Here is a 21,705-nt window from a genome sequence, read left to right on the forward strand (position 1 = left end):
AACATTTAAAAAAATACAGTCATGTTAGTTAATACAATTATTTAAATTAATATATCCTACTTGGAAGTACGAAGAGTCTACAATAATGAATTCGTTTATTATTGAACATCAAATCTTATTTACTATTTATATCCTTTATTCTATTATTGAAATTGTGACGCTAATAGGAAATATCACAAAAACACATAATTTTTAATTTGACCACACAGTGCGTAAAAAAATTTCATCCAGCTTAATATAATTCCGAAAGCGCCGTGATTTATATCTGCCAACGTGCGCTGGCGCCGATTTTTTAGAAAACTAGCGAATATAATGTGTCATCTGTCGTCAGTGTGCGTGTTTGTATATGTGTGTGTGTTATAGCGTCGGGAAATGTTTGTGTTATTATAAAAATGACACACTTCTGTAGACACGCTTTTTATAGTTCGTGAATCTAAATATACTCTTAAATTGTAACAACTGTCGTGTCAGCGTAGATATGACATAATTTCTACACTTTAATCGTTGTTTTATTTTCGTTAATTTAGAAGAAATATTCAAATCTAAGCCAATCGTCCTATTTTCTACAATATGAAGAAAATGTGGCATGTAATAAACGCAATATAATCTATACATATAATAAAATTGGAGTGTCTTTTTGTAATATTAAAATAGCCCTTTTTTACTTAATGCATATGTATGTATACACGGTACATATATCAAAATAACATTTCTTACTATTTTTGTCTGTCTATCTGTCTGTTTGTTCCGGCTTATCTCTGGAACAGCTATTTTGACCTATTTTGACCTATTTTGGAGGGACTTTCACTGGCAGATAACTGAAATTATAATAAGTAACATAGGCTACAATAATATATTTTTTGTTAAATTCAAACACGTACAAGATCGCGAGCATAGCTAGTATGTTAAATAAAACAGCTGTACATTTTTTATTAATTCGTTACTTAATTTGAAACCACAATAACATTCGACAAAATTAAAACATACTTTATTCATGTAGGCTTCTACAAGCACTTTTGTATAGTCATTTTACAGAGTTGTATTTTAATAAAATTGAGTTTAATTAAGTTTGTTTGTATTTATATGAAGCTGCCATCAGCTCGAAATAAAGAATGAATTAAAACTGAGTTTTTTCCCTTTTCTGAAATACATTATTGATAGTGAACAGTGTACTTCAAACATTGGAAAGATCTAGAAGGAAATATCCTTCTTTCGAAAATCGAAGAGCCCTAAAGACCATTTTTTTTTTTGTATTTGGTACAGTACCATTAAGAGTAGGTCTTAACTCATCTGACACAAGAAGATCACGATATTTCCCTTCATCGTTAATCGCAAAATCATTAAACCCAAAAATTAAATTTAATTATATAAACGTAATTTTTTATAGATTTTTTTTAATTTATCTTAAAATAAAACCTATTTATTAGTAGTAATTTTTAAGCGACTTCATAAAAAGGACTGTTCTCAATTCGACCCGTATTTTTAAAGACACTATTTTTCAACTATATAAGATCTCTTTTGAGACTGATTAAAACAAAAGCTTTATATAACTTTTTTTTTATTTATTATACATCATTTACTTTGGCCTTCCATCTCCCCCCCCCCCCATTCATATATAAAATATTCCATAATAAAACAAAATAAATGAAATAGGATTAATGATTGTGCTTCTATAATTGATATTAACTGAAAGATTGAATACGATTTCTTTAGCGATTTTCCTCCGAAAATCCCATCAGCAGTTAACTACTGTGGAAAAAACTATCAAGTCTCTGAAATGGAAATGGATAGTTCACGAGATAAGAGATGAATCGCCTTGAAACCTATTACAGAGAGTATTGGAACCAACCAATTTAAGTTAGCTTATTACTTAAGTTTTACAAATACATATATGCTACTCAACTGACATAAAACACAATATATAATCTACAGCCAACATTACTTACATTAAAAAAATCATTACCGCCGGCGGAAGTTTGATGTCAAAGTTGATGATAATTGAAGTCATTTTTGGTCAAGAAAAGCTTATAAAAATAGAGTACTTTAAAACATATCGTACAGAATATTTAATTTACGTATACAAAAATACGTATTTTAATTACGTATGTCGAAGAGGGGTAGGACAGAATCGATTTTATTATGTTATAGGGGGCAAAAGAGCACGAGGCTCACCTTATGGAAAGCGATCACCATCGCCCATGGACTGCGTTGCCGGCCTTTAAGGAAGGAGTACGCTTTTTTTGTAAGTTCCCAAATCGTATCGGTTAGGAAAAACCGCCGGCGAAAGCTGGTTCCACAGAGTTGTTGTGCGACGTAGAAAATGTCTTAAAAATAGCGCTGTTGTGGATTTATCGTCACTCCCTATGGAAAAGTTAATATTTCTTACAGTGCCAATATCCCTTGGTAATGAGCAATTATTATTTATTCTAATTGTTACCTTCTTAGTGTATAACAAAAGTTTACTCGTAATTTGCTTAATACTTGCAACGGATTTCGCAATCAAGTTTAAATGCTAACTTCCTTTGTACTGCCAGACTGACATACAATGGTAATAAGTTTAAACAATGCTTAATTAGACATGCATCGCTGATATTGAGATATATAACAAAATAAACAATTTTGATTTAAGCGATTTTTAACTTTATATGTTATAAAATAAGGTGTTATTTTATTTGGTAAATTATAATTGTTTACTGCAGATTTTCTTGTCACTGTATTTATTCTCTATCTTTGTATTAATTTGGTCTACATTTAGTATTTCGTTTTTTGGTTATTATCGTAACTATACTATAACTTGGTAGCGACTCCACCGATTTTATTCGTGTTTTTTAATATAATTATTTTATTTAAAAAGCATTTGACGAAACATTTCGCAGGGAATTGCAATTTTACAGACAAGCAAAGATCGTTTATGACAATATATTGTATATCAAAAAGCAATACAGTAAACAATTTCAATAGACACATTAACTTAGTGTCTTAGTTACAAATATTCTAGACGCATGTCAGTGTGTCTGATTGTTAAATCAGCTGGTACATTTTTGGGACCAAAATTCTATTTTTGACTTTGGCTTGACTTTATGGCAAGTAGTCGGTATTTTTAGGTTGTCCGAAAACAATAAAATAGCCATAAGTCCACCCCTTGGACAAAACACAAAATACTTGTTAATATTATTTATTTAGAGCTTCAATTTTGTCAAAAAATTGTTTGAAAAAAATATATTTTATATTTTGTTCTTTTGATTTATTTTACGAATTGATTCAACGATTACGTCCTAACTATGTACAACCGATGAACTAATGAAATGATTCATAATTTAATTTTAAATCACAAATCAAAATAACGAAAAGTATTAAACGCATTAGTGAATAAATCAAATAATAGTATACCACGTGTAAACTAATTAGCTATATCTATAAATCATCTCGAAATTATTTACGACTGAATCAGAACTATTCCTAAATTTTCGTCCACATTTCTCTGCAGCTGTTACGAAAGATCAACTGTTCGTAAATAAATGACATCAGCATTTCTATTCTGTAAGAATTCACTTCGTATTCTCTACGCTGATACGCTATTTTAATAAGTGTGTCCCATATTTGTTAAACTTTGTTAGTATAAAATAACTAGTTTACACTTTGTGTTGGCAGCATTTGTTTGTAGGTTCAGACTGAAAAGCAGCTTTAAGCTGAGTCTACGACCTTTTTACCAGCATAGATTAATGTGTTTTTTTTTTATTAAGTAGTAAGAAATTTGTTAACATCCTCTATGCTTGGCGAATAAACTTCTTTATTATTATTATTATTATATATATAGGGCAGATGGATTCACCTGCTATAAACATTGGCGCTGTAAGAAATATTTACCATTCCTTACATTGTCATGTCACTAACCTTAAACACAAAATTGAAATGCTTATATCCTGACCCTTCCACCTTTCAAACCAGAACACAACAGTACAAACTTTTCCTGTTTGACGGCAAAATACCTCATACCAACTTACCCAAATAGGCCTGCACAAAGTTCACCCCCATTAAAACAGCCTATAAATTTCTCACTGCTGGGCTAAATGCTTCCTCTCCCGCTTAGGAGAAGTAAAGTAACAGCATGTAAATTACCCACTGCTGGGCTAAGGCCTCCTCTTCCATTAAAGGTAAGGTTTGGAACATATTCTAACACGCTGTGCCAATGAGGGTTGATGGAATCACCCCCATAATGCCATATAATATTAAATGTCGCATATAAAATAGCTGATTCTTTACTATTGTGGTCTGAGGTAAGTTCGAGATCGTTATTACAGAATAGCTCCATAGAAACTACATCTATAAATATTGTCTCGGTATTTTGAGTGTCTGTTAATTTTTTAACACTTTAATTTCGTAGCAGCTCGTGATAAATATTTTTGTAACCAAATTTATCGCGGCTTATAGTAGAACTGGCAGATTGTCACTTAAGGTCATCCAGCTGGTTGTAATATCGAGTTGCTTATGCTTTATAAAAAAATGAGTGATCGAAAATGTCAGAAGTACATCTTCTGATACTGTTACCATTATATTGGAGTAGCGGAATCGCCCTTGGTAATTTGTTACTTCAATTAACAAAAACAATCAATATATGCGACAGTTCTATAAAAAGTAAAACGAAAAGTAACTACAATTCTCTTCTGATGTAAAGGAAAGGAGTTTTCAAGATTACATTGCGAATGTTTAAAATATTACTCTAAAAAAGTGGCTACAATCCAAAAGATTTCAGAAGAAGGCTCATTTAAGGTCATTCACAGGTTGTTATTATTCTTAAAATTCTTTAAATTTCAAACATTGTTACTCGATAATAAAATATCGTGACCTAATAATAAACCCCATAACACAAAACCATTAATTGTTCTATATTTATCGTGGTATAAACAAAAGCGTTCGTGGTACAAATTGTATACAAATTAAAGTTTAACCCATTTAGAAAATTACGAAACATCATAAATGGATCGATATTTTTCTTCATGATAATTTGTAATAAAAACTGTAGCGGGTCAAACTTCAACCAAGTAATAGTCATAAAACAATTTCGTCTCAGGAAAGTTTCACTAAAACGTGTCATATTATGACGTTGCACAAGATCCAACTTTGAAGTACTATGTGATAGGAATATTATATCATTAAACAGAACCATTAATATTATTATGATACGTATTAAAGGGTGAGTGAGCCAGTGTAACGTAACATCTTACACCACAAGGTTGGTGGTTTTAACGGCCAAAAGGACAATACTACATTAAGTTAAAAAAATGTCACACGATTATTTCATCTTTGTTCAAATTAGTTCATATTGCTTTAAGTAATGAATCGGCTAATTTTTAATGACTCGCAAATTAATTTATGGAAAATCGTTCGATTCTTTACTCACCAACATTGCACTTTAATAGAATTAGCAATATATTATCCTTAAAAATATAACATCATGCTACATAATATCGTTCAATGCTATTATATCGATAGTAACTTTTTTTATTTATTTAGTATTACAACATATTTCCTATGTAACCTACTTAACCTACATACCTAAACCTAATTCATCGCTGCGCCTTTCCAAATGGCAGCTAAAAATGGCGCAGCATTGCTCACAATCATTTTCAAACCCACTAAAATATACAAGCAAAGTATATTTCACTTGTTAAATATTCTAACGTCTATTGGCCGTCTACTTGGTGTTCAATATTTTCACTGAAGACCACTTTGGAAATCAATTAATATATTATATATCCTGTTTAAAAATAAACTTCATCATATATTTTTAGATAAAGCTCTGTGTCCAAAATTCAGGCGATATCTAAATTTGTATACACAAAATCTGAGACAAAATACATTATTTATTTTCAGCCAGTTCTTTGAGGTCTGTGTTTTTTTTAAAGTAGAACCTCGTTGTCTCGCTTTCCAATATACTGTAGTGATAATGTAAGAAGAGTGTAACAGCAGTACGAAAAGCGAATGCGATGTTAATTTTGACTATCAGGTGGTACTTACCAATTTCCGAGGATATTATTAATGTTGCTTATTATTAAGGTGTCACATATACGACGGCTGTAAGGTAAGCTTGATTAATTAATGATTCTTGAACTGTTATATTTTTTGTATGGAATTTTGATTTAGAATTACTGAAGCAACGTATATAATATAACATCGCAAATGTAAATGTTATCAAATGTAGACAGAGTCCAAGTTAACATAGCCCCGTATTGTATTCAATATAATATGTATTATTCAGAATAAAAAGTATGTCCCAACGAACATTTCTATTCATCGCCCGACTTTAATATCCACCACACAAGTCGCTTGTATTCCAGAAATTCCATCCGTCTGGATTCCAACAATGAATAGAACGAAAATATTGCGATGGAATGGAAAATTCCATTCGAATATAGCTTTCGAGTAATAGATTCCTGGGTATGGCGCAATTCTTTTATAAATTGTCATTATTTTTATAACTGGACGGAAGTATGCATTACGTTTGAAATGTTTCTTGTATTTTTTTCAAATGTTTTACAAAATATTATATTTAAAACATGGATAACAAAAAAACTTGCCAATATATAGACAGTGATAATAATGAGTGTTGCAGAAATACATATATCCTATTCTTTTTAATTCTTTATGTATGAAAAAGATAACAATATCAGTTTAGTTTAGAGTCTTGTGCAGCAGGTCAGCACTGTTATTAACTTGGTTGTTTCTGGACTTGTTACAAACCATTGGTTATGATGCATATTAAGGTTTGCTAGAAATAAAATATTATAAACAAATAGAAAGACTCATAATTGCCTTATCTATAAATACACCTTTTTTACTCAATTCATATGTAATTATACACGGTAACAAAAATAACATTTTTTTACAATTTTTGTCGGTCTGTCTGTTTGTTCCGGATAATCTCTGAAACAGCTGGACCGATTTTGACATGACTTTCACTGGCAGATAACTGATATAATAGGGAGTACCATAGGCTACTATTATAATTTTATTTTTGTTATATCCTAAGGCGTACAAGGTAGCGGGCACAGCTGGTCTATATAGAAATGAAAATCATCCTCGACATATATGTCCTACCACTGATCTAAAATCATAGGAGCCTTTGAAGCCTGGAAACTTGGTCGAGAGTTTGATTTAATAAAACAGTCGTGTGAACAGACCACCTGATGGTAGCAGCTATATACCACCCATAGAATTTCGCGCTGTTAGAAATAATTACTACTTCCTTCATCGCATGAACCACGAACCTTAAGAACTAAGATATTTATTGTGTCTGAAATTAAAGTTTCATGACCTCCGGGGTCGAGCAGCGTGTACACTGGTTTTCATGGGTACGCAACTCCGAGGTCCCGGTTCGATTCCCAGCCAAGTCGATCCAGAAAAAGTTAAGTCGTTTTCTATGTTATCTTGGGTCTGGGTGTTTGTTGTTTGTCGTTACTTCTCTTTTCCATAACACAAGCGCTACTTACATTGGAATCAGAGTAATGTATGTGTTGTTGTCCAATATTTATTTATTATTCCTTCTACCTTGAAAACAACATACTAAATCTTTGTTGATGATAGAATATTCGGACGCACTTCCATATATCTCTACCAAATTTAACACTATAATTTAAACTGATATAGGTAGATTTAAAATTAACATGGTTATTTTTATCATTAAAGTTATTAATTTCGGGATATTTACCATGTTTTTGTGTACATAAAATAAATATAACTAGTGACAATGGTAGGGGTGAAAGTGAAAATAATAGTGGTGACCGGTGTTTACGCAGCAAACGTATGAGAAAGGAGGTATAAAGTAGATATGGACACTTCTAGCATTATCAAAATCTACCCGCAAACTTCAGTCACGTGAACAAGACATTCGTAGATAATGTCAAAATATCGAGCTCCACCGAATATAAAACACAGTAAATATCCCGAAATTAATAACTTTAGTAATACAGGTAGGTTTTTTCATGATATCCTCTGTAAGAAATAAAAATAAATTGCCCATCACACCCAATAAAAAAGACAAATTAATTTTAGAAAATTTTAAAAATTTTCTTCTGCTTTTTTTATATTTTATTGTTATGTCTGTATCCCATTTTTATTAATATTCTTGTGAATATAAACGTGCTTCTAACCACGAGACTAAGATTATTAACCCAGTGATAACATTGTAATGAAGTACAACAAAATATGTCAGATATTATTAAGATTTCAAGTAAATATTATTCTTAGAACGTCACACAATATATTAAATACGTCATGACAAACGTAAATACAGTCAAAGAAAATTAACAACGGAATTTGTCAACTTTCCATTAATGTAAGCTTGTGGAATAATGAGTTCTTTTTTCAAAATCAAAATTCGATATTATTTCAAGGTTTCATTAAATCCGCTGAATTTATTTCTTTTTTTTTGTGGTATAGGTTGGCGGACGAGCATATAGGCCACCTAATGGTATGTGGTCACCATAACCCATAGACAATGACGCTGTAAGAAATATTAGCTATTTCTTACATCGTCAATGTTCCACCAACCTTGGTAACTGAGATAATATGTCCCTTGTGCCTGTAGTTACACTAGCTCACTCACCCTTCAAACTGGAACACAACAATACTGAGTACTGTTATTTGGCGGTAGAATAACTGATGAGTGGGTGGTACCTACCCAGACGGGGTTGCACAAGGCCCAACCACCAAGTAAAGTTTTATTTCGCTAGTTCTTGTTTGAGTCTGAGGACCAAACCGGAAATTTATTTTTCCAAACCGGATTTTGATTTTCATTTTTTTTATACATACATAAAACTAATATAATGTTCTTTCGTCACTTCTTTAAACATATATTGAAGGAATAAATATAAAGCGATACATATGTTACTGGAAATGAAAGTTAAATATACGAATTAATCCAGAAGGAAATATCTAGATTACGTACATTCTTGACATATTTTTTTAACTTACGATTTATAAATAATTGACAATCTCCGTTACGATAATGTATTTCAAATGTTGGAAAAGATTAAGTACTGAGTTTCTTGGTGGTTCTTCTGAACAAACATTAAAAACAGGTGATGCTTTAATGGAGTTCTATAAAATATCGATTTAAATTATAAAGCCTACTAGAATATAGTATATTTTGAATAAATATATAATGAGAAACTATTAGTATATGCTGAACGGTGAGTGAACTAGCGCATTTAGCGTAAGCGACATAACAGGTTTGGCTTATATTATGCTAAATATGTAAACAACAATGTCTAAAGGAAAACAAGACTCAAAATAAAGCTTGTTTACACATTTCTTTTTCAATAAAGGGTAACCTAAAAATTTTCCCCGAATTTATAATTAAAAAAAATTCAAACTCCAGTTATATTGACATACTGAGTTCAACGTGAAACGAAACATAGTTCATAAAAATCAATCAAACAGACATAAATATACATATAAAAACTGCGACAGAAAGGTTTAACTTTAAACGTTACACGAACCTTGCACTATTCCATGATATTTCGATTCAAATTAAATCATAGTATACTTCATTCAAGTGGGCTTTTATAAGCACTTTTGAATCGTCATTTAACAATTATTATCTAAGTGAAGCTACCACCGGTTCCGAAAGTAGACTCTACCGAGAAGAACCAGCAAGAAACTCTTTACTCTTTTTAACAATTACAAATAGACATTTCATTTTTATATCTCCTAAAGAAGTTTAGCAGGAGAAGTAAAAGTATTGTTTTTTTTTTAATAAAAATGCAGTAATTAAATACAATGTTAATTAATCACGCCTTTAAAAGCAAAATCGAGAGTGTTATCAACGATTAAAAGCTATAAAGACATCTTTATATTACCGACGCGTACGAAAAAGACGTGTTATTATCCATTGCTATTCGCGTTTCCTTAAAGGTTGGACACACGTGCGTATATTTGCGAAGCAGTAGCTATAATATCCAGAGCGATATAAGTTATAATAAATTCAACTAGAGATGTCGTGTAAATTATACGTTAATTTTGTTATAGTATGAACATTAAATGACTAAATTAAATGAAAAAAATATATATTATTAGGTATGTTTAAACCTATTATAATATATAAGTAAAATGGAGAATCTGATTTTTATAAAAAGACATAAGACAATGCTTATAGTGGGAATAATACTTGATGGTAGGGTTTTATGCAAGTCTGTCTCAGGAGGTAACACCCAATCATAAGATATTCTACCGATGAATCACAATAGTCAGTGCTGTGTTTCAGTCTGGAGGGTAAGTAAGCCAGTGTGACCACAGATACAAGGGATACACCATCTCAGTCCCCACATTATTAGGCACATTTGTAATATAGGGAATTGTCAACATTTCTTACAGCACCATTGTATCGGGCAGTGAGAACTTACCATCAGGTATCCCATTTTCTCGTCCATCTATGTATATCCACATATGTATGATAAAACAAAATATGGTTCTTTCAATTTGTTAATATTTACAAGTATGTATATTTTTCTACCTAAGATCGACTAATCCTATGACACGATCGCATAAATAATTGAGCGTTACTGTTATAGCGCAGAGTAGTGCTACACGCATGATGGATAGCCGACCCAATTCGGACGTAATATCGTTTTAGCCGGTGACACATTGTCATGAAGGTTAGCGATCTTGTCATCAAGCCAACAGCCGTAAATAGCGCGATTTGTCTCGCATTATACTGCTCTTGTGTTCTTGGCCCTAACTGATTTTATTATTATAATATTGTACAACGTGCTTTAAAAGATTCTTTTTAAATTTTCGAATCGATAGAATTGAATAATTGTAAGTACATGAGAAGGAAGATATGACTTATCGAGAATCAGAATGAGAGCGATATATTTGTATAAGTTTCACTTCTATGTGTGTGCTCATGCAATTTTTACAAATATTACTGATTAAGCATGGAACGAAACAGTCTCCAACGTATTTATATTGACGAGAAGTGCGTAATATTATTATATTAATAGCGTAAGCCGCTATTTGTCTCAGTGATTATGAGAGAATAGCTGCACATAAAAAAACAATCGTGATTATTTTCAAGAGCTCCTGCCGTAGCTATAGATATATAGATATCTTGACTGCTTTACTAAATTAATAGTTTATTTTGTCATAATTTTAACTGATATAATAATATTGAATACGGTTTTGATTTTTAAATTCGTTTTTTTAATTGAAATCACATGTATTAGTAGGATTATTGCTTCGGTTATGGACACCGTATTGTAGGACTCTCGTCACTTCCTTTCGTATCGTGGTGTGGCGAGCTGGTACTGCCTGGCACGAGAAAAACAAAAGGCGGTTGATTTTTAACGGATAGTAGAGAAGAAAAACGAGGTTCGGAGATGGGCGGTAAAAGTATATAATTAATATACATTATGTCGATAAATAATATATGTTTCAATGGGAAATTAATATAGTGACATCAATTAATGTCATTTGAATGGTTTTATTACCATTTGATTAAATATAACACACAGTGGGTTATAAAAATTTCGAAATTTAAATATAATATGTAGTTTCAAGCGTTTATGTTTCCTGATCATTAAAATCTCTTGCCTCACAAAACGGGTGAAGCTGTTCTGTTCTTGAAGTCCTCAGTCGTCCTGGTCGTTTCATCGGATTATTAGTGAGACAATACAGGCCACTTGTATTTTACATAGCAGTCTTCTCCTACCAGTCTTCATTTTTCTGAGGAAATCTTTAAGATAGAAAACGAGCTCCGCTTAATTTGTACTAGTAAACAGCCTGTGAATCTCCTTTGGCGTAGAGGTCTTACTTTCAGTATCTGTACCATATATGTATATAGAAATATCAAATGTCAATCATTATGACATAATTATGAACAATAATCTGTCATTATTGGTGAAAACTTAATAATTATGCTTTTCCAGCGTTAAAAAAATGATAAAAAATCTAAATAATGTTTACACTAAAATTTGAAATTGTTAATTGGTGGAAAAAAAATGTTCGTAAACTATAATAGTCTTGTAATTCATTCCATTAACTGAGTAAGCTAGGTAGTGTAAATTCAAAAGCTATCGCAGAGTTTTAAATCTTGTTTTTTTTTTAAAGGTTTTGTTATTTTCGAAGTATCACTTCGCTGGCCGCTCCTTGATTGAATTTTATAATGAAAATAGTTACAAAATAAATGAAATTAGAGAAAGTTCTGTATTTGTTGCGGCTACAAACTACACAATCGTATACTTTATATTATTTGTTTTTGCTTCACTATACTTCAACTTACTCCAAGAGCCGTTTCTTTAATAATCTCAGGCTTATTCTAACTCAAAAAGATTTACATATTCCAAACACTGGGTCAGATTATGCGGCTTTCACTCAAATCTAGCCTTGAAATGAGATTAGCCCTACCATGAACCAATCAACACCAATTTAATTGAACACATTTTTTTCTAATCTATATAATTTTGCTGAAACTAAATCATACAATACAAAATTTTAAGAACAAGATTTCTATGAAAAAAGAAAGAAAGTCATCCTTAAAATATTTTTTTATTAAACAAAGTACAATACAAAATAGTGTACAGAGTATAAAAAATACTTCATGAAAATCATTCGAACGGTCTCCAACGAAATACGGGTGTTATCTGTCTGACCCAACAAAAGGTGCCGTTGAAAAATTTTTTTTTCATAATAGAACGGCTGATTCTGCAAAAGTTGATAAAAAATGTGAATTTTTCTGCTGGCATTACACTTTACTGTGCTTGTTTCAATTAAATTAATACGCTTCCCTTATTTTTTATAATGAATACGAAATTATATGATAATGAAGTTTTGTTTATTAGTTTTATGGTATCTCCAGCTCCACTTATTGCAGATGCAGTATATTAATATATATATATATATATATATGAATATGATCAGAAATGCAAACACCATTAAGATTATAAAAGACTGGTGCTTGCGGTTTTGCCATAAATACGGGGAAATTAACTTTAAACAAATAGGTCTTTTCAAAGCGGGAAAACGCCTATAACCTTATTCTAATAATACTCGGCAGTGAAGTATACCATTGTATAAAAACTTGCATCTGTTGGAAGAAAATCTGCGGTCTGTGTACTACCGCGAAGCATTATCGTTTATATATATTGAAATAGATAGTGCCAACTTATATTATAAAATATGAAACGTTCCTTGGGACACACAGTTGAAACATAAAGCGACTTCGTAGTCGCTTTCGCTAAATATTATTTTTTAAATGAAATTGGTATCAAAAATCCACCTGAAATAAAAACATATATAATAGAAAGAGACACAGAGAAAAGAAAGAGATAGAAAGGCCGCTTGATAGTGCTTGATGATTTCTCCCAGTTGACTCTACTATAAGTTGCAAAGACCTACCCCTTTCAGAAAAATAGGTATAATGAAAAGAATACCTCTACATATCTCCAAATCATTTATAATTTATTGATGGTGGTATGAATAATTATAATCCATAATTTCTTAAAACAATACGTCGACAGCTAAAAGAAAACAGGTTCAATATTATATTTTATCATCAAATCACTTATCAAAATGAATAGACCCAAAAACATCGGTATAATTCTAGTATGCGTGTTCAGAGATAATAACGAAACATCGCGTGTACCCAAACGTAATCTCTAACTTATTACCAGCTCGAATTCCATGCTTGATTTTGAAGCGAGCAATGTTCATCGTTGTGATGATTGGTAATGTCATTAGTTGGTTGAGGAAATCCTCAATAGTATATTCTTCGATCAATCCACATAATACAAACTCACATTATCATTGTTCATTATTTGCCTCACGTGAGTTGAATGGAGAATGAACACAAATATAACCCAGCGAATGTCAATCTGCTAGATACAATTTGCTGTTCCGTATTTATCTACTACACTTTTTTCAGGTCTGCTTACCTTCTGTAAGTATCTGCTTCCTTGAAGAAAGTCAGTTATTTGGCATTTTTACCTACTAAAACCCCTATCATGGCATCGTCTTCGGTGCGAATCGTAAAGGCTGCAAGATCCTCTTGTTATAACGATAAGGTGCCTATCGCTAGATCACCTTAAGGTCTTACCCCACGTTTAATTCGCTAGTGCGTAAATCAGTGCGAGGCATTACCTACAGCTCCTCAGGATCATCTTAAGGCCCAAACCTTATGCATCAACTGCTTTGTTTCAGCTCTTACAGTTATCTATCACGCTGTTCCAAAGCAACAGACTAATTTAATACATGTGGTAGAATATATACCTTCACATATAGGATTGAGCGCCGGTGAACACAAAATGAAATATATACAAATATGAACACTTATTGCTGCATGCCCAAGTTATGAATGATAATCTTAGGTTGACATCAACATTATGCCAGTTGCTTTATCAAGAAGAGTTGAGATGGCCCAGTGGTTAGAACGCGTGCATCTTAACCGATGATTTTAGGTTCAACTCAGGCAAGCACCACCATATATGTGCTTAATTTGTGTTTACAATTCATCTCCTGCTCGGCGGTGAGAGAAAGGAATACGTCCCAAATCCTCCTTAATGAGAGAGGAGGCCTTAGTCCAGCAGTGGGAAATTTACAGGCTGTTACTTTACTTTATATCATGATTAATATCTTAGCCAATGTAATAAATTGAATAGATGAAATAATAGCCCTTTAAGGAGGCATTAAACTGTGTCAGGGGAGCATTTATCGATTATTGCGCTACCTCGAAATGTCCCTAGGGACTCGCTCGAGGATAAAGCGGTTCTATTTTATATTTAGCTTATATTTTATACGTGGCATTGCGTAGATAGTAAGGCCAATATAAATCTTTATTATTACAATATAATTCCGTTTTATATAATGTTACTATGTATTTAACAAGGTAGCTTACAAGGCAAATCTAGACTACCCAAACATGTTAGCAAAGTCCTACCCTCAAGTAAATTATAGAAAGAATATAATAATATTTTCTATTGTGTTGGTGGTGAAAATATGAATCAGGTGGTCATTTATTTGTATTCGATGATTTGCGGATGGACAAATGGGCTATGATGGTAAGTGGTCCATCTGCCTTTATATATATCGAATCCATAAAGGAAGAATAGTCGTCAATGAGTTTTGATGACCACGATCTATCAACTGTCATTTATAACTTTAAAACAACTAAAAAACGATTTAAAAAGAACACTGTCTTCTATTTTTAAAACTTTTTTATATAAAAATTTTTTATGCAAAAACAATTGAAATCATAATTTGTTCCAAATTTAAATTATTAACAGCCATGACGTCACAAGACGGCGTGAAATCTTTACTGTTATTCGAAGCATTGTACAATTAAATAAAACTAATAAAAAACATCTAATGTAAAATTAATAAAATAATGTATCATATTTTCATAGAAAAGCGATACCATAGTTAACTTAAGTCTACAATATCATAATACATTTTTATATTCTCTAATGCGATCGTCTTACAGTATCGGAGAGTAAATTAAAATTTTCTCCTATGATATTGTCGCTAAAGGCAGCTAGACGATGATGAAAAACTAAGCATATAAGTATACAGAATTATATAATATTATTATATAAATATATTATTATTAATATATGTATTCAAAATAGATACTGTATAAATCATGAACTTATGGAATGGTGGCAAGAATGCTAGCAGCATTTCCCCGTTGAATCGCAATTCCGATCCTCTGGGCTAAAAACGAACCAGCCCTCCTGTCACCAGTGGATATAAATTTAATTTAATGTGTATATATTTACTTGCGTGTTGACTAAGTTTATTAAATGTGTGTGAATTTAATTTTTTTTAGCCCATTAATACATTTTAAATGTTTTTTTTTTATTGTTTCAGATTTCATCCAAGTATCTACTCTAAATATCAGGTTGGTGTATCATAATAGAATATTTAAAAAAAAACCGTTATAACATTCCGCGGTCCAATCTATCTCTATACGAAATCAAATCGAAATCGATCCAGTGATGCATTTGTGAAGACATCTGAAGAAGACACTGAAGACAAATCGAGGTTATATTTCTTATATTACAATATCTAGCAAAACTCCAGATGTAATATCTGTATTTATAAAATACAATTATATTTAATTAAATATAATGCTAAATTTAAGTGTGCTTAAACTCTATCACTAATAAATGACAGTAAATAGTTACAAAGGTTAAATAAATACAAATAAATGTATTTATTTTGTATGAAGATATTCTCTAATAAAAATCTATTACATAATACAAGTTCCTTATTCTGAATATTTCTTTGGCATGAGAATTTTAAATGATTAATACTCCAGGTTAAAAATAGCCGTGGAACCTTATCATACAGTTTAATTAATAAAGAATCGAAAGTACCTTTCTATCAAAGGAATAGTCAAGACTATCAACATTGCGATGCAAAAGGATTGTAAAGCTTCACATGTGTGGAATCTAGTGTGGCTTCTCTGCTGTCTAGCTTTGCCTTATTCGACTTAATCTATAAAGATCTTCCAGATTCTTTATTATCATTAGTTTTCTATGTTGTCTTGGGTCTGGGTATTGTGGTACCGTCGTTACTTCTAATTTTCCATAACACAAGTGGTTTAGCTACTTTACATTGGGATCAGAGTAATGTATGTGATATTGTCTCACTTTTCAGTATCCGCCATATTTGATTTAAAATGGCGGTACTTTTACAGTCGTGTATTATCACGAGAACAAACTTATATACAAACAAGTATGTTAGATTATTGGTTGTCATGTGTCAGCCAAAAAAAGTATCCCATGTCCATTCTTGGAGTTCAAGTTTGCTTCAAAACAGATTTCATCAAACCCGGTTCAGCGGTTTGGTCATGAAAGAGCGACAAACGGACAGACAGAGTTACTTTCACATTTATAAAATTGATTGATTTTTAGAAAAGTCAAATACTGGAAATTGCAACATCAATTCGATTTAATGTGACTCGTGACACTAAAAAAGTAGTTGTTTTTGTAAGTCAAAGTAATTTTAAACGATATTTTAATGAATAGAGCATACACATACAAAAACTGACTAATTACTTTAACTTCCTTGTACGTCGAAGTCAAAGCCCAAACAACATAATTAACATAAGAAGTATTAACATTAATCCCTTAAAGTCATAAAACAAAAATTAAATGTGGAAAATCAGAATAATCGCGTGCTCACTAAAAAAGTTATCTTTTTTTACTAAAGTGTTAATCAAGCCAAAAAACTTGTCAAGTCTCGAGCAAAACTGCAGCATGTAGTCTGTAGTGACCATTATGATTCACACATAACAAATAATCTGATCACAGGTCTCGTCAGTAACATTTGCCCATAATTTCAGGCAGCAAGCAGCTTTTAATTTGTGCTCATTGCCAAGTCACTATAATTGTAATATAAAGAAAACTATTGATACAATTACTAAATGTTGATTTAAAACTACAAAATAATTTAATTAGGACTTGACTTCTATGAGATAAATATTTTCGAAAAACTAATAATAAAATGTTGATAAGGCTGCTATTTAGAAGGGCATACACGAAGGTTACTTGATATGCAATATTTAGTATTGTTGTATCACAGTTTGGCTGTTAAGTGATATTCTAAAGTAGCATAGCAAGCAAAGCATTTAAAATTGTTTGTTTTTTTTGTCATTGTGTACGGGCTATCATCACTTATTAGTACTTATTAGTACAGCCCATTTGCCAATAAAACATTTTTTAATACATTTTTTTAAATCATCATAAAATACTTCAGAATATTTGCACTGCGTTAAACGTCTGTGGGAAACAACAGGCGGTTGCAAATCAATAACTCTACCTATTTTATAAGACCTTGATTGATCCATGCATTGCTTATTACTGACGTCAAATGCAAGATAAAAGAAATATATGAAAATCTTTCTGTATTAATATTAATTCATAAAATATAATCATTATTTATACTATGTTGAAACGTTGCTAGTGGCATATTTTTTTTTCATATCAGTACGGGGCTAATAAGACCCCCATAACGTTTAAGATACTTCTAGTCTCTACTCTAAACTACTCGATGCGATGTGATGTGATCGAATTTTATTTCTTCAGTACGTGGTCGAAGAAGCCCCTATTAAAGTAGGTACCATAGAATTATATTTTCAATAGGCATCACATACATATATTTATCACTTTCCTACAAAATATCAAATAGATATTACTGCCTCCGCACGACAGATAAATAAATTTATTTTCTTCTTAGCTTCTTCTACCACAAGTGAGACACAGATGAGGCATATTAATTCTTCGCATGTTAATACCTGGTGACTTCCGAGCAGGATATATTAATTTAAATAATTGTATGTAACTAACATGACTTTGTATTTTTTAAATGTTAAAAAGAGTAACTACTGACTTTTTTGCCGGGTCTTCTCGGTAGAATCTACTGTCCGAACCGGTGGTAGCTTCACTTAATTGTAAAATGACGATTCAAAAGTGCTTGTAAAAGCCTACTCGAATAAAGTTTCTATTGATTTGATTTAATTGAACGTGTTAAGACGAGATTATCAAGGCAATAAAACATTTGAATTAGAAACCAAATCATATAAAAATAATTATTATCAAAATTCGATATTATTATCGAAGCTTTAAGCAAGATCGGTTCATAATGTGTCGACCGAGAATTACGAGAAAAATCTCAGTATTCAGGTTCAGTATTCAGATTCTGAAAAATACATACAAATTCAAACAACACGAGAGCAGTGATAATTCGGTCCATTATGTACTTATGTATTCTGAAAATCATTAATAAGCTTTATTAATAAGACAATTGCACGATGGAAGTGTTCTTCGAAAAGTTCGCGGAATCGAGATTGTTTGTACACAGTTATAAAGATACTTTGATTAAGATCAACGTAAAAATATATTAAAATAGTACAAAAACCTCTCTCTGACGATCTCCGTGGTCGAGTGGTGTCTACATCGGTTTTCATGGGTACACCACTCCGAGGTACTGGGTTCGATTCCCAGCTGAGTCGGTGTAGATTATCGTTAGTTTTCTATGTTGTCTTGGGTCTGGGTGTTTGTGGTGCCGTCGTTACTTCTGATTTTCCACAACACAAGTGCTTTAGCTACTAACAGTGGGATCAGATAATGTATGTGATGTTGTCTCATATTTATTTATTTATTTATTAAATAGTACAAAAACTTTTTCCAATAATGAAGCGTGAAACCTGAAAAATTAAATACTGAGTTAGTTTTTACATTCGTTTGAGTAGTTACTAGTATTGAATTAATATTACTTTTGTTATGAACACAGGCTTGATTCACATTGGTTTTAACCTGATCAAATACCCGTATAAATATGTTAAAGTGCTCATGAAAGCCTACTTGAATAAAGCATATTTAGTATAAGATTTTAAATTTTTATTATTACAGTTATTAACTACGGGATATTTACCATGTTTTTTTTATTTTTATCCGTTTCCGTATCCGTAGTCACGAGACTCGTGAACAAGACATTCGTAGATAATGTCGAAATATCGAGCTCCAACGGATATAAATAAAATTTTAACAAAAAGAAAAACCCACTTCAAACAAAACACTATTTTAAAACAAATGAATATGCACTAAAAAGTAATAAAATTAATTGCGTATTCAACATATTTTTTAGAGTCCTCCTAAGTAAAATGAAATGAAAAATATTAGACTACTTAAAAGTCGATTTACGATTATATAACGTAGTTATAGTTATTGTTATATTTGGAGCCGGTGTCAGTCACGGTGCCCTTGTCCCAACAATCAAAAGAAAGAAGCGATACAAGCCCCTTGATTGATCCAGTATATTATTGTATAAAAGGTAATTTGTAAAAAACATATTTGTTAAAGTATTCTCGTATTGTTTTTTGATAGATATACTGTTTTCTTGGCTGATTTTTGAAGTCGGTTGAAAAATAAAAAATTGGTACGTAGGTATGTAAAATTCCTACTTATTTTCATAGTTTGTAGGTAGTTATTTCTATACATTACCATTTAGTTAGGGCAACTGCACGTCATAAGTTGGTCGAGTTGTATAAAAATGACTATGTATGATACAAAGTCCGCTATAGTTTTCGTTGAAAGTACTTACTTGGAGATATACAGCACATTTTTTTCAGAATTATTGTAATAGTATTTCTAAAGTTAAGGGGGTGGATTCTCTAATTTTAACTTATTAGTATATCCTAAGGTTCCTAGTAGGTTACGGAACCCTAAAGACATGGTAAATATCCTGTAGTTAATAACTGTAATAATAAGTATATTTAGATTTTGAACATTTTACATATGACTGTAAACATCGTGAGGAAGCCTGTGATAGTTAAAGATCCCCCGCTACACACAAACGAATAGTAAATTGACTACTTCATATCCCATTAGACACACTCTCATGGCTTAATGTAATTAAAGACCGAAAACAAAGTGAATGATTAATTCAAATAACATCGGACTGATATATAGTAAATCGATTATTAATTATTTACTTTACTTTACAATGACAAATATGTAAACATCTCAAAAGGTACTGGATATCAAGATATTGCATATTATGTAATCATTTCATTAACATCACTCAATGGGCTAATAATGAATTTGATAAATATCCCAATGTTAATCAAAGACATACGTATCATAAGAAATGTTTTGGATTTATTTACTTTTCTTATATTGCATTAGCTATGCCCGCGACCTAGTACGCGTTTGAATTTAACGAAAAAATATATTAATGTAGCCTAAGTTACTCCTTATTATATCAGTTATCTACCAGTGAAAGTCCGTCAAAATCGGTTCAGCCGTTCCACAGATTATCCGGAACAAACAGACAAAATCAAAAATCAAAATCAATATAAACTTTATTCAAGTGGGCTTTTACAAGCACTTTTGATTGTAATTTAATAATTAAGTGAAGCTACCTGACAGATAGACAGACAAAAATTGTAAAAAATGTTATTTTGATATATGTAACGTGTTTACATACATATGCATTGAGTAAAAAAGGGCTATTTTAATATTAAAAACAGACAATCTTTATTATATGTATAGATGAAAGCGTGGGTGATTTTTTCTGCACATATTTCCTTAATACTTACTTCAAATATGAGATGCAGGTGCATCCACATACATATCAATATATAGACACATGGAATTTCAACGAAATTAAACATAATATCAATAATTATGTAAAATATTTAATCAAAATAATAAAATAACTGAACAAGATTAATAACAGTCGAATTTAAAACTAATTAAACAGCAACTTAGTTTAATAATATTAAAAAGTAATTAAAATATATTAGTTTAGAAAACTGTAGCTTAATCAAAGGTTGATAATTTAGCAATGTGCAGGTACGACGTGCATATTTTTACTACAGTGAAAACTTTTTTAGCTGTGATAACACTTTTTAGTACGGGAAATCTGATAGGTTTGCATCATGCTCATTGCTCATGAATGGCGCATGCGCAGTGGTTGTGTTCTGTGTGTGTTAGACGTTTTTTGATTGGGTGATATCTCCGGCCTCCGACATGCTTAATAAAAGTTTATCCGTAGCTAACGTAGTGCAACTTTATTGCTATGTATTGTGATTTTGTTTGATTATTTATTTAAACATTATGAAGTTTTTTTTTTATTTTAAACAACACTAAGTATTGCTCTTTACGTTTAGGTTTGACGTAAGATTATAGAGTGGATAGGCGGTAC

The 21,705-nt window shown here is 31.3% G+C and overlaps 1 protein-coding gene across 2 annotated transcripts in view; it reads left to right on the forward strand.

Moving 5' to 3' along the window:
• The window catches only part of LOC124539751 (octopamine receptor beta-2R), a 232,404-nt gene that overhangs the window by 153,096 nt on the left and 57,603 nt on the right, over positions 1 to 21,705 (forward strand). For both annotated transcript variants that reach the window (XM_047117096.1, XM_047117095.1), the window contains one exon: positions 15,862 to 15,892. The gene's annotated coding sequence lies outside the window, so the exon portion shown is untranslated. The remainder of the gene's footprint in view (positions 1 to 15,861; positions 15,893 to 21,705) is intronic.

The sequence above is a fragment of the Vanessa cardui genome, chromosome 23 (genome assembly GCF_905220365.1).
Source record: "Vanessa cardui chromosome 23, ilVanCard2.1, whole genome shotgun sequence".
In the NCBI taxonomy this organism is placed as follows: Eukaryota; Metazoa; Arthropoda; class Insecta; order Lepidoptera; family Nymphalidae; genus Vanessa; species Vanessa cardui.